Source organism: Bombus impatiens, unplaced genomic scaffold (assembly GCF_000188095.3).
Source record: "Bombus impatiens unplaced genomic scaffold, BIMP_2.2 scf_0136, whole genome shotgun sequence".
NCBI lineage: Eukaryota > Metazoa > Arthropoda > Insecta > Hymenoptera > Apidae > Bombus > Bombus impatiens.
The window spans coordinates 2,664,827-2,675,472 of record NT_176555.1 but is presented as its reverse complement, the minus strand read 5'-3'; the positions used below and the strand labels follow the sequence as shown (position 1 = coordinate 2,675,472).

The 10,646-nt window shown below is 40.2% G+C and overlaps 1 protein-coding gene across 1 annotated transcript in view; it reads left to right on the top strand.

Moving 5' to 3' along the window:
• LOC100745489 (puratrophin-1) overlaps positions 1–10,646 on the top strand; it is a 137,945-nt gene that overhangs the window by 15,124 nt on the left and 112,175 nt on the right. The gene's annotated exons all lie outside the window — the stretch shown is intronic.

The window sequence follows — 10,646 nt, the reverse complement described above, 5'->3', positions numbered from 1 at the left end:
ATATCCTTTGACTGAAAAAAAAAAAAAAAAAAAAAAAAAAGAGAAAAATATATGGGAAGAATCTAATTAGGATTCTTCACAGACACAATTACCGAAATGTAAATTATAAAACAATTACTATCAAACAACTACTAAAGAATTACATCCTTGTCATTAATGTTCTTAAACACACCACATACATCCCACGTTTGCCCCAAATTACTATCTCGACTCATAAACAAGCATCGCCTTCTGTCTTTCAAATTCTCCATAATTCTAACACAAATTCCTGGCCGGCTTGGTCATTAAAATTTCCATTAAGCGAGGCTCGCGACACGCTGTCTTCGCGAGAAGATAACTCGCGTTGACCGCGAAGGAGTATGCGGAAGCCAGGGCACACCCACCGCCACGTGGGCCCGTAAAGCCCGGTTCACACGCCTCCGCATCCTCGGCAACCGTGTCTATTTACGTGCTTGAGGACGCTTCTCTTCGTTGCTTATCGCCGCGTTACCACGTCCTTCCCTTTCTTTTTTCCCCTCTTTTCCTCTTTCTACGGCACGTTCTTCCTTTCTTTGCGCGTCCTGTTTGTCCTTTCCTCGAGGCTCTCTCGCGGAAGTCTAACTGTATTCCCGCGGCGGTACTTTGTCAACGATTAACCGACCAGGGAATAAAGGTGTCCGTGCAGGGTTTCCTGAAAGGACGGCATTGTGTGGCGAAGGAAATATGTGGGTCGGAGCAGAGAGGCCAGATATACGCTGGCTTTTCGAGAGGAAGTTGACTTACTTGGGGTGGGACGCTTCGTTGCGTCGTTTGCGAGGGAAGGATCGTCTTTTTATGAAGAGGGGGTTTTTAAAGAGGATCAGATACGAGGGTGATGAGTGTTTCATTCTTTCAGGGGATCTTGACAGGTTCCTTTTTAATTTATGAGGGTAATTCGGGTAGAAAAAGAGAGAGGGTGCGGTGTATTTTTCATTTTGTGTAATTCAAGTATCTTCTAGCTTCGAAAGTTAGAATATAAGTTGAATATTGGGGCTAACTATGATCTCCTAATTGCATGAAATCGTCGACGAACGTTCGAAGTAATCGCACACGAAAGCGTCCATCCTTTCGTTTAGGTTTAAAAATCATTCTCTACTCGTTTATGCGCGCTCTCGATTTCGATACTTGACTTTCCACGCGTGCAACGATTCCGAACCATTTCACGTGTGCGCATCCATTGCCTTCCTCTTTTGGAACGCATAATTTCCTCGCATTCCAGTGTTCCCTCGCTCCAACGTTCTCCACGGTGCGTTTCCAATATCTCGTTGTTAAAGAGTAGAGAATCGTAGGAATCGTCTGCTAATGCGACTAATTCGAAAAGAAAACAGTGTAACTGTACTTTCTCGTGATCTTTATTAAACGTCCCGCGGATCGAATCTCTCTTCTCTCATCGTTCCATCGTCTTTTACTGAAAATATCACAGCGATGCTTCCTTTTTCTCTTTTTCTTTTTCTTCATTCGAGCATCCGCTTTCTCTTTGTAGATGCCTCCTTCGCCATTTTGTCTCTTCTTTCTATGTAAAAGCGTTTCCTGTTTCTCGTCGGCGAAACCTGTAATTCCGCAACCGATTGTGTCTCCTCGTTCCATGGCCGTTTTCATCGACGCGCGTGTTAAACGGCAAACAAAATGAAAAAGGTACACTCGTCGTCTCAAGACAGAGAGGAAGACAGAAGAGAACACAAAGCGGAAGTCACTGTGGAATTCAATTTTAACGAAACGCCCGTGAAACGGTTTCTGTGTCCCTTCTGAGAACGAGTCTCGTGTTTCTTCGTACGAGCCGAGAAATTTCATTGAGAACCGAATGCTCGTTGCATTTGTAAAAAAAATCCTTCGCTATATTAGTTTTTCAAAGTATATTGTGTGTACAGCATGACGTGACTCATATCGGAGAAACAGTTGTTTGCTAGTTTGTTTTCTGATCGTTGGGAATCCTAGGCCTGTAATCTTCCATCGTTCGCAGCAACGTTTTACCGTGTTATTAATCGGTCTGCGCATGCTGCAGTAAAAACGAAGCTACGTATTCAACCGGTGGTGAATTTTTTAAACGCACGAACAATTACACTGTCGCCGTTAGCGTAGAAAGTAAAAGACAAGGTGGCCCAAAAATCCGTGAACGAGTGAAAGGAAAAGCGATTTTACGCCTTTTAGTCACTAAATTAAATTGACTACTCTTCACGCATCTGTTCTGTAGTCTATTCGCAGATATGAAGTATCATGCAGCAAATTATAAGATGAATCTCTCCATATTTTTAAGAACAGTGATCATAAATCTTCTACCTATGGAAGACTTAAAGACATGGAATTCATGAATTTTGGACTCCGGGATACGTTTCTTTGATACTTAACCTTGAATTAAGATATTCTTGTATTCCATTGTTCTTAAATTATCACGATTAAAGAATACTCATAGTACTCTTAAATTATCTGCGAATTTCCCGTTAAGGCAATGTAAATAGTCTGTCGGTACAATAGATCACGCACTTATTTTTCAACCCTCTGTGAAAACACGCCTTTGTTCTTTGTTGCTACCCGAATAATTGTACAATTAATCAACTTTATGTCAATTACGAGTGTTTTTTGCTAAAAATCTCAACTCCGATCCCTTTATATTCTCTCGGTAGCTCATCATTCGCAGGTATCTGTTTTTCTTTAATCGAGTCTTCTCAGTTAATTAAACGCGAGCATTTCCTGCGTGCACGGATTTCGCACGACTTATTTGTCATCCTACGACAGGATTCGCACGCTTCCTCGTTCTCGTGCAAAAATTATCGCTCGGTTACATGCCATTATTTTCCCCATTATCCCATTATATGCCTTGCCTGACTGTTATTACATCCGATCGTTAGACGCAGCTATAAACTAGGAATATCTACATTCGTGTCTATTTTTGGTAACAAAGACAGCTGTATAGTTGAACGTATTCCAGCATCGTTGAAAATATACCATACAATTCTTCTTGTATTATTGTAGGACGAGTAAAACATTAAAATTGATGAGTGAAAAGTTTGATTAATAGTATATCGTAATTGAATACTCGATTAATTGATACATGCTCCAGTTCTAGACATTTTGTATTAATCATGAGATTAGTCTTCGCATAGATCTAGAACAATACTTTTCATTCAATCCAAATTAAAACACCAGATTACAAAACATCATAAATTAAACAACCTAAGAGTGTTTCAAATCATGAGATAGTGCCAGAACGTTTCACGATCGCGAGAGGCAATTTTAACTTCCAGAGCTTATTTGCTACGACGAACTACGAACAATCGCGAAATAATTCGAAAACTAAACGCACGTGTGAGCACATCGTTCCCCGCGAGCTTTTCTCAAGCAACAGCCGAGGGAACCTAAAGTGGTTAACTGTAATCCCGTAGTTGGCAAAGCAACAGTCGCTTTGTCGCCGATTAGCTAGTTGAGAACGCGTGCGTTTGTCCAAAAGAGGCGCATCTAGCGAGAAAAAGAAGAAGCCGGCTGCGATGGATTACGAGGCCGGATCGACAGAAAGAATCGATCGGCGTTTCGTGTCTTGAAAGTTGACCGCGCTCGTCCAATCTACACGTGTTCGCGAAAGTATTTCTGTATTCGCTACTCGTGCCATAGTCGCGGCTCGTTACACTGTTAATTAAGTCTTAAAAAATTGTATACACGTCCAACATATTTATAAAAATGTTTCACGTAAAGTGTCAGAACACTTTCGTATGTCCGAGGAACGTTTCCTCGCTCGGAGGCGTTCGAAGGATCGCGAAACGCGCCTTTAACACGCCTTTAACACGCCTTCGTTCGCTCTGATTTCCACCACTCAGGCAAAATACAGTCTTCGGTCGCGCGATTAAATCGAATCAGCCGTCTAAACTCTCCGTCGAGTTATTAGTATTTAGTTGCCGTTTCCTGTTCAATTAGGGATGCCGTTTGAAAATTACATCTCGTTGCGGGAGAAATCTGGATAGATAATCCATGTTAAATTCGCGCCGATCGCATGGTCTGCCGTTCAACGATGAGCAAATCGACGATGAGAAAAGGTGTTGGAGGGGTGTAGTGATAGCGATAAGAAATACGCAGTTAAGTGATTGGATAGCAATTGGTAGGGATAATTGGAGGTGGGCGGTGCCGAATGTTTTAATATCGGTGGTAATCGAGTAATGAATTAAGAAAGATAAAAATATTGCGCCGATTAACGCCGTCTTCGCGTTTCGTTTCACTTATCTGTTACATCGTGTATAGTTTCGAATTCTAGTTTCGTTCATATGATTGAATACGTTAGGTCGTTCGAAAAGTTTCTTTCGTTTTAGAAGGAAATAATGGATGCACAACATTTTCCATTTTACATTATTTTATCGAATCACGTATGATCTATTTTGTTTTACAAAGATAAAGATCACAACATTCGACAGATTAGGTTTCATGTTTGTATAAAGATGCGTCGTTGTAAAAGAACGATAAAGCAATAAATAGCTTGGAACAAAGATCTTTATTAATATGTTCTTGGTAAAAGGTAATTATCAGGCCTGCTTCACTGTTCTACCGAAAGTATATAAGTCTCAGGCGTGTGCTAGGTTGTTGGTTATCCGTGAACTTTTCGACTAACGATAGAATATCATGCAGAGCGGGGTTCGTCGGAAGATTATCGAAGTCGCCGGGTCAACGGCTTCGCAAACATCTTTATTGTCGAACGAGCGAGCGTAAAGAGCCGATCGCTTTCACGTGTAAGCTCCTTCGGCTAAATTACGCGCTCGTGTGGTCGAGCATGAATTAGATGATTTAGCTTGATCCGTGCTCGAGCTAGTGGAGCAGACCTGGTCCTACCCTTTCCTAGAGAATGGCTTCCGCTATCGCTGCTTCGAATTCAGAGACAGTAGAGAGCAAAATCTTTTATTTTATTATTTTAGGTTGAATAAGATTAGATTTAATGGGCATTGAATTATGAAATATAACGTAAAGGATGATATTGTGATTATTTTTCCCCAATTGCAAAGTAAAATCGACAGAAGTATTAATTCCACAGTTTTCTTTTTTCAATCTCGGTCTCCAAATATTCTTTACGCTTTGGGAAACAAACATATTATACTCGAGAATTATATTTAATCTAAAATTCCTTTTCTTCCAATGAAAGAAGTTGCAGAGAAGAAAATGATGAATGTATAGTGCGATGCCTCGTGTTAATCATCCTCTGCGCGATCAAACCGCGACTGTTCAATGGAATGTTTCGCCTCGCAATGCTAGCCAGAATGAATCGTACCGAAAGACATTCCTGGTATCTCTCAGTCAAGTCTTCGTGGCATCTCGCGTGGGTGAACCACATAGTCCGCGACACCTTGAAAAAAATCCGCTGGTCCCGATAATTTATCAGACGTGGGGATCGACGAAAATTTACGTTCCCTTTGCGGATAACGACGAGTTATGATAATGACCGCTTTTATGCAACAAACGGGCATTAGACTAATTACCTATGCACGGTTTGCGGTACTTTGTTCATTGTACTGGCCATGGGCAGCGATAATTAAAGACCTTTTCACGGCCTGTTCGTTATTAGTTGTGGCTCGTTACCGGTCAATTTATTATTGGATGCGAATGCACTTTTTAATCGAAGATATATGAGAAGCTCTTTGCGATGTTTGATTATGACAAATATTAGAAAAGTTCAGAATGAATTATTAAATTAACACCGTTATCTGTTAACAGCGAGTCACTTAATTAATGTCTTGAAATTAAAATCAAGAACTTAATCACAGAATGTAGACACAAGAGATTGAGGGGTATTCCATAATCGCGACAATTATTCGCGAAATATATTACCAGCAAAGCTTTGTAAGAAAAGATATAAATTACGAGCTGCAATATTAACAAGTTTGGTAATAGAACGAGTAAAATTCTGTAATTTCGTATTGAATATAACAATCAATTTGTTTATAATTATAAATACCGTTCAAACTGCTTGATCCTTCTACTCCATCTGAAATTGTAAAAACAATCAGTATAGCCAAGGTCTATAACCTACAGCTCATTTGTCAATTCGGTAAGATCACTAGTTAGCAAATCATCGTACAAAAAGTACAAGAACTCGGCCCGAAAATACATTGCATCGTCGTACTTATACCAATCGAAAGAGTCAAGAAGAAGCGAAAAGACGGAGCCCAATCGCGGAATAATAGGCTTAAGATTAAAACCGGTAAATGCACGACTGAAACGGAACATTGTAATTTTCGATACTCGATAATCACACGGATTCGGGCGTCGTTTTAGGTGGCGCACGCTTCGGCTACGTGAGCAATTACGCGCAGAGCAAAAGCTCTCGGATATCGTGCACGCAGCCAGAATTCAGGGTACGACCCAGATCCCAAGCCGTTGTCAGGCTAAGATTTCGCCGAGGCCAATCGATAATTCTTCGCCAGACGATCGATGCTCCTCGCCCGTATCAACCGCTATTATTCGTTGCGTGGATTTTCTACGCTGCTAATTGCTTTTATGGGAACCGCGCATCGAGAAAGTTGCAATTTTACCATCTGCTTAAAATTAAGTTTTTGATCGATGATCCATAATTTTAGGAAGTAATAGGATGAAGAAGGGTAAAATGGTAAAGATGGAAACGTGAATTTTGAAGATTAACAGTTGGAAGTAGCAAGTTCCGAAGGGTTTGAAACAACAATATAAATTCTGATACGATTACGTTTGTTTGACACTTGATTTATAAACAATCGTTTATTGTTAGTTTTTTGTTTTAACATATTTCTATCGAATATTATCTTCTACAATTTTTCTTAAATAAAACCGATCGCCTGTTTTTATTCTAGAACCATTAAGACGTTTAAAATGGTGTTTCGAAAGTTTCAATATGATGAAGCTGTATCGATTATAATCATCTACTCGATCAGACATCCTAGTTAGTAAAATACAAATCTTATTTCTACTTCTTCGGTGGTATGAAAACGGTCTCTGAATAGACCTCATCGAATCTTATATCGAACCTTGTTCAATCACCTGATCCTTGAATTCAAACTGACCCCGTCATGATTACTGAAACATAGAACTATCGCCTAATTAATCACGCGTTGTCGTATACGCGCTTTCGTTCAATTATTCACGTTTCTCGAGGAAGCGTCGAGAGGCGTCGAACTCTCGAGTGGCTCGACCTCTCTAAACGCTCGAGAAATTATTATCTGATCAATCAGTGGCGTGATACAGCGCGCCGATCAATCGGATCGAACCTGATGTTTTGTAGCGAAACGATCGCAGAATAATCGGTGAATTAATCAAACGGCGAATTATCGTGCGATCGAGGATTCTATTAATCAGACGATCACGGCCATGGCGATCGTCTTATTGCCTCGTTACGGGACTTATTGTCGGCCGGCCGATCTCTCTAATCGGCGGCGAGATGAAAGATGAAATCGTCAGCCTGGAACTGCCTAATGAGACAGCTTCTATATCAATAATACATATTCTACATAGAAATCTCGTTTTAATTTCTGAATTTTATAATTTCAACAATCTTATTCATTGGAAATTCTTATTTTACATTTTTCATATTTTTTACTCTTTGATCATTTCAAGAAATATTACAATGCAAATTTTTTTTCTTGTCATTAGTTTTCACACCTTGGGTGTCGCCCACGTTTTTTCACTAAATATCTATGGCGGCAAGAGACTTTTAAATATTGACTTTTCAACGCCTATACTAGCCAATTCGCAGAATTGATTTCTTTAAATACATATCCTTGGAGAATAGCGTGAAATGAATAACCGGTCCTAGGGTCAGCAACCGTGGTCGTAAACACTCGCGATCAGCTGATGAGATGTCTATCTTTAAGATCACGAGTGTTCCAAGAAATATACATTACGGTACTGGTGGCCCGTTCGTGTAAGTACGCAAATATAAACGTGCACTTTCGATGCTTGGTTCAATGACTAACATCTCTCTCCTTTGTGAACACTGGCAAAGACATTGTGAGTCATTGACATATAGATTGCTCTCAAAGAAATCTATTTAACTCTCTTGTCTTATTATAAATGCATTTTTTAACTCTTAATTATCATCGTAGTGTCACAAGTACTCCAAAAACAAGTAACTTATCTGAACAATTCAAACGAATAGCACGCTACTTATATTCGCCATCTCCACGCACCATCGTAGCCACACGCTGTCGTAAATTCTCGAATCACTTTTTCGATTTTCTCCAAGCTGCAGTCGAGAATCAGTTTCCGCGTTGGACGTTTACGAGCTGCTTGGCGACGAATAATCCGCGCGACGTAATTGCTACGTGCGTCCCGGCGAGACACGCCGCGTTTGCGTGGCAAACGTTTGCTGGTTGCCGGCGCGGCGTAGCGCAGCGCGACGCTTTGGTATCAGCCGGTGCAATTAGCGTCCGCGAACGATTCATGTCGGGTTAATAAATTGAAAGGACGCAGCTGACCCACGATCGGAAGCACGTTGATCGCGGATCGAGCGTGACGGAGGTGAAACGATCGAGTATAAATTCCTTTCTGTCGGGTTTCTAATCTGGTACCGGTTACGACTGCTCTTCCATTTCGTTGTCATACTTCTGTAATGATTCTTCTTATTGGTATATCGCCTTGCATTCGTGTAGATTTAAGTTATGGTAATTGAACTGTGGTAAAGAAATACAATACAAGATGCGATTCGCCATTAAATTGGCATCTGCTTTTCTCTTTTATATAATCAAGAATATCGTATGTACCATAACAATACGAATATCGAATATTTAACTGGGATATGAATATTTCAGATATCAAATTCATTAGCTTCGGTGTTTCTACATTCTTTTCGGTTTCATTATTGTTTCTAAACGACTGGTATATGGTATATCATATCATCGTACAATTTTCTGGAAACAATAAATTCTGTTCAATTCTGGAAACCAGGTATTGCGCACAGAAAAGGGAATCCTTTTATAATGGAAATTAGCAGTGTATAACGTTGTTCTAATTAATTAGAATAATTATTTGTACAAAAAAGTCCAGCAACACTACGAAGCAATTTCCACTATCCTTAACTCAATTCCATTCTTGCTTCTGAATCTTTCCATACGCTTTAACATCTACTTACAACCTCGTAGTTCAAGAGTCGTTGAAACGCAGCCAAAGGATCTTAAATCAAGCTTCGGCTCGGGGTGGTACACCCAACTACGCTCCAAAGCATTTCAATGACACACAAAGTGCAAAAACAGATGGAACGAGTTCCGACGATTGGAATGTTCGAATCGATATCGATACCATCGTGGTATCTCCAGCCAGCTGGATAATTATCTGACTATCGGATCTTCGCGTCGCGACAACTCTCGAAGCTCGATTACCTCGCAATGACTTATTCGCAGCGTTAATTGCGCCGATAAGCACGAGCATACGAACGAGCATTAGTTAGTTTGTTTGGAAACTTTACTTCGTTCTACTTTATTTCTACTCATTTCTAAGATTTCATTTTCAATGTACATATCAATGTATCATGACTGGAAGCTTTTACATCGTTATGATTGCAACGTCATATTTTTCAATAAAATGGTAGTGCAAACATTGTGTCTTATATAGAAATTATATTCTATAAGGTTATATTTTGTTTGAAGCGTTTATTGTTTAAATATATCATTGCGTTTCCAACGTTTCAGAAAATCGTCTTCGAATCTACATCGTCTTCGTTCTCCTCATTGCGATATTTTTCTTCGATCCTCCTCCGAGGAATTTTTCCGTTACGCCTCCGATATCGTTTTTCTTTCTACTTCAGTAAGTCGCTTGGAGAGTGGAATATCGAGCAGCCACGATCCGACTCTCGATCGACGATCAATATAACTGCAAGAGATACTTTCGATCGCTGCTACGAGCGCAATGTACGCCCACCCGCCGAAGACCCGTTATCGGTTGCTCTTATCACTGATCTTCGCTTCTGGAACGAGCAGTTCCTCGAAACGCCAGAGCGATCTCGTTTCCTCGGAAAATCGTGGCGGTGACTGAAAAATAATCGACCGTCTGCCGGTGTTTCAAGAAGATTGAAAATCTCGAACGTCGAACTGCTCTTTCCTTCGTTCGACAGGCAATCTTTTTTCCACACTGACGTCAAAGGCCTCTATATAGAAGCTTTCAAGTGAAATTGAAAATTCAGTGAATGGAGCAATACTCCGTAAAATCGAAAGTGTAAGTAACCTTGAAGAAATCATAAAATTTAATGGCATACGGAACGAAACAGTTCGTTTCATCGATAGGAATACGAAGAAATTTGCAAAAATTCATTCTCATCGCTATTATTAAGATCTATCCTGTCTTTTATAAGATCTGTAATCTTTATCATTTCGGTTCTCAAATAATAGCAATGATTTCCCATAGCAGAAGATTATTACGAATCATTAATCATTCAAATATCCACTGGAAACCAAAAGAAATGTTCACACAACTTCTATTCTCAATTGTTCTAATAAAGCGGAACAAAAAGCATCAGCTATCACCAGTGGAAATCCCATATAGGCTGTTATATGTACACGAAATGTAGAACACGCGCTTTCCCATAGTTGAATCCATTGAGGCGCCTTGCTCTGCGTCGAGAGTGGCGCGTTCTCCGATTAAAATTCGCTCACCAATTAGTAGTTTGATCCCGTTCTGCGTCGGACAGTCTGGTCCGC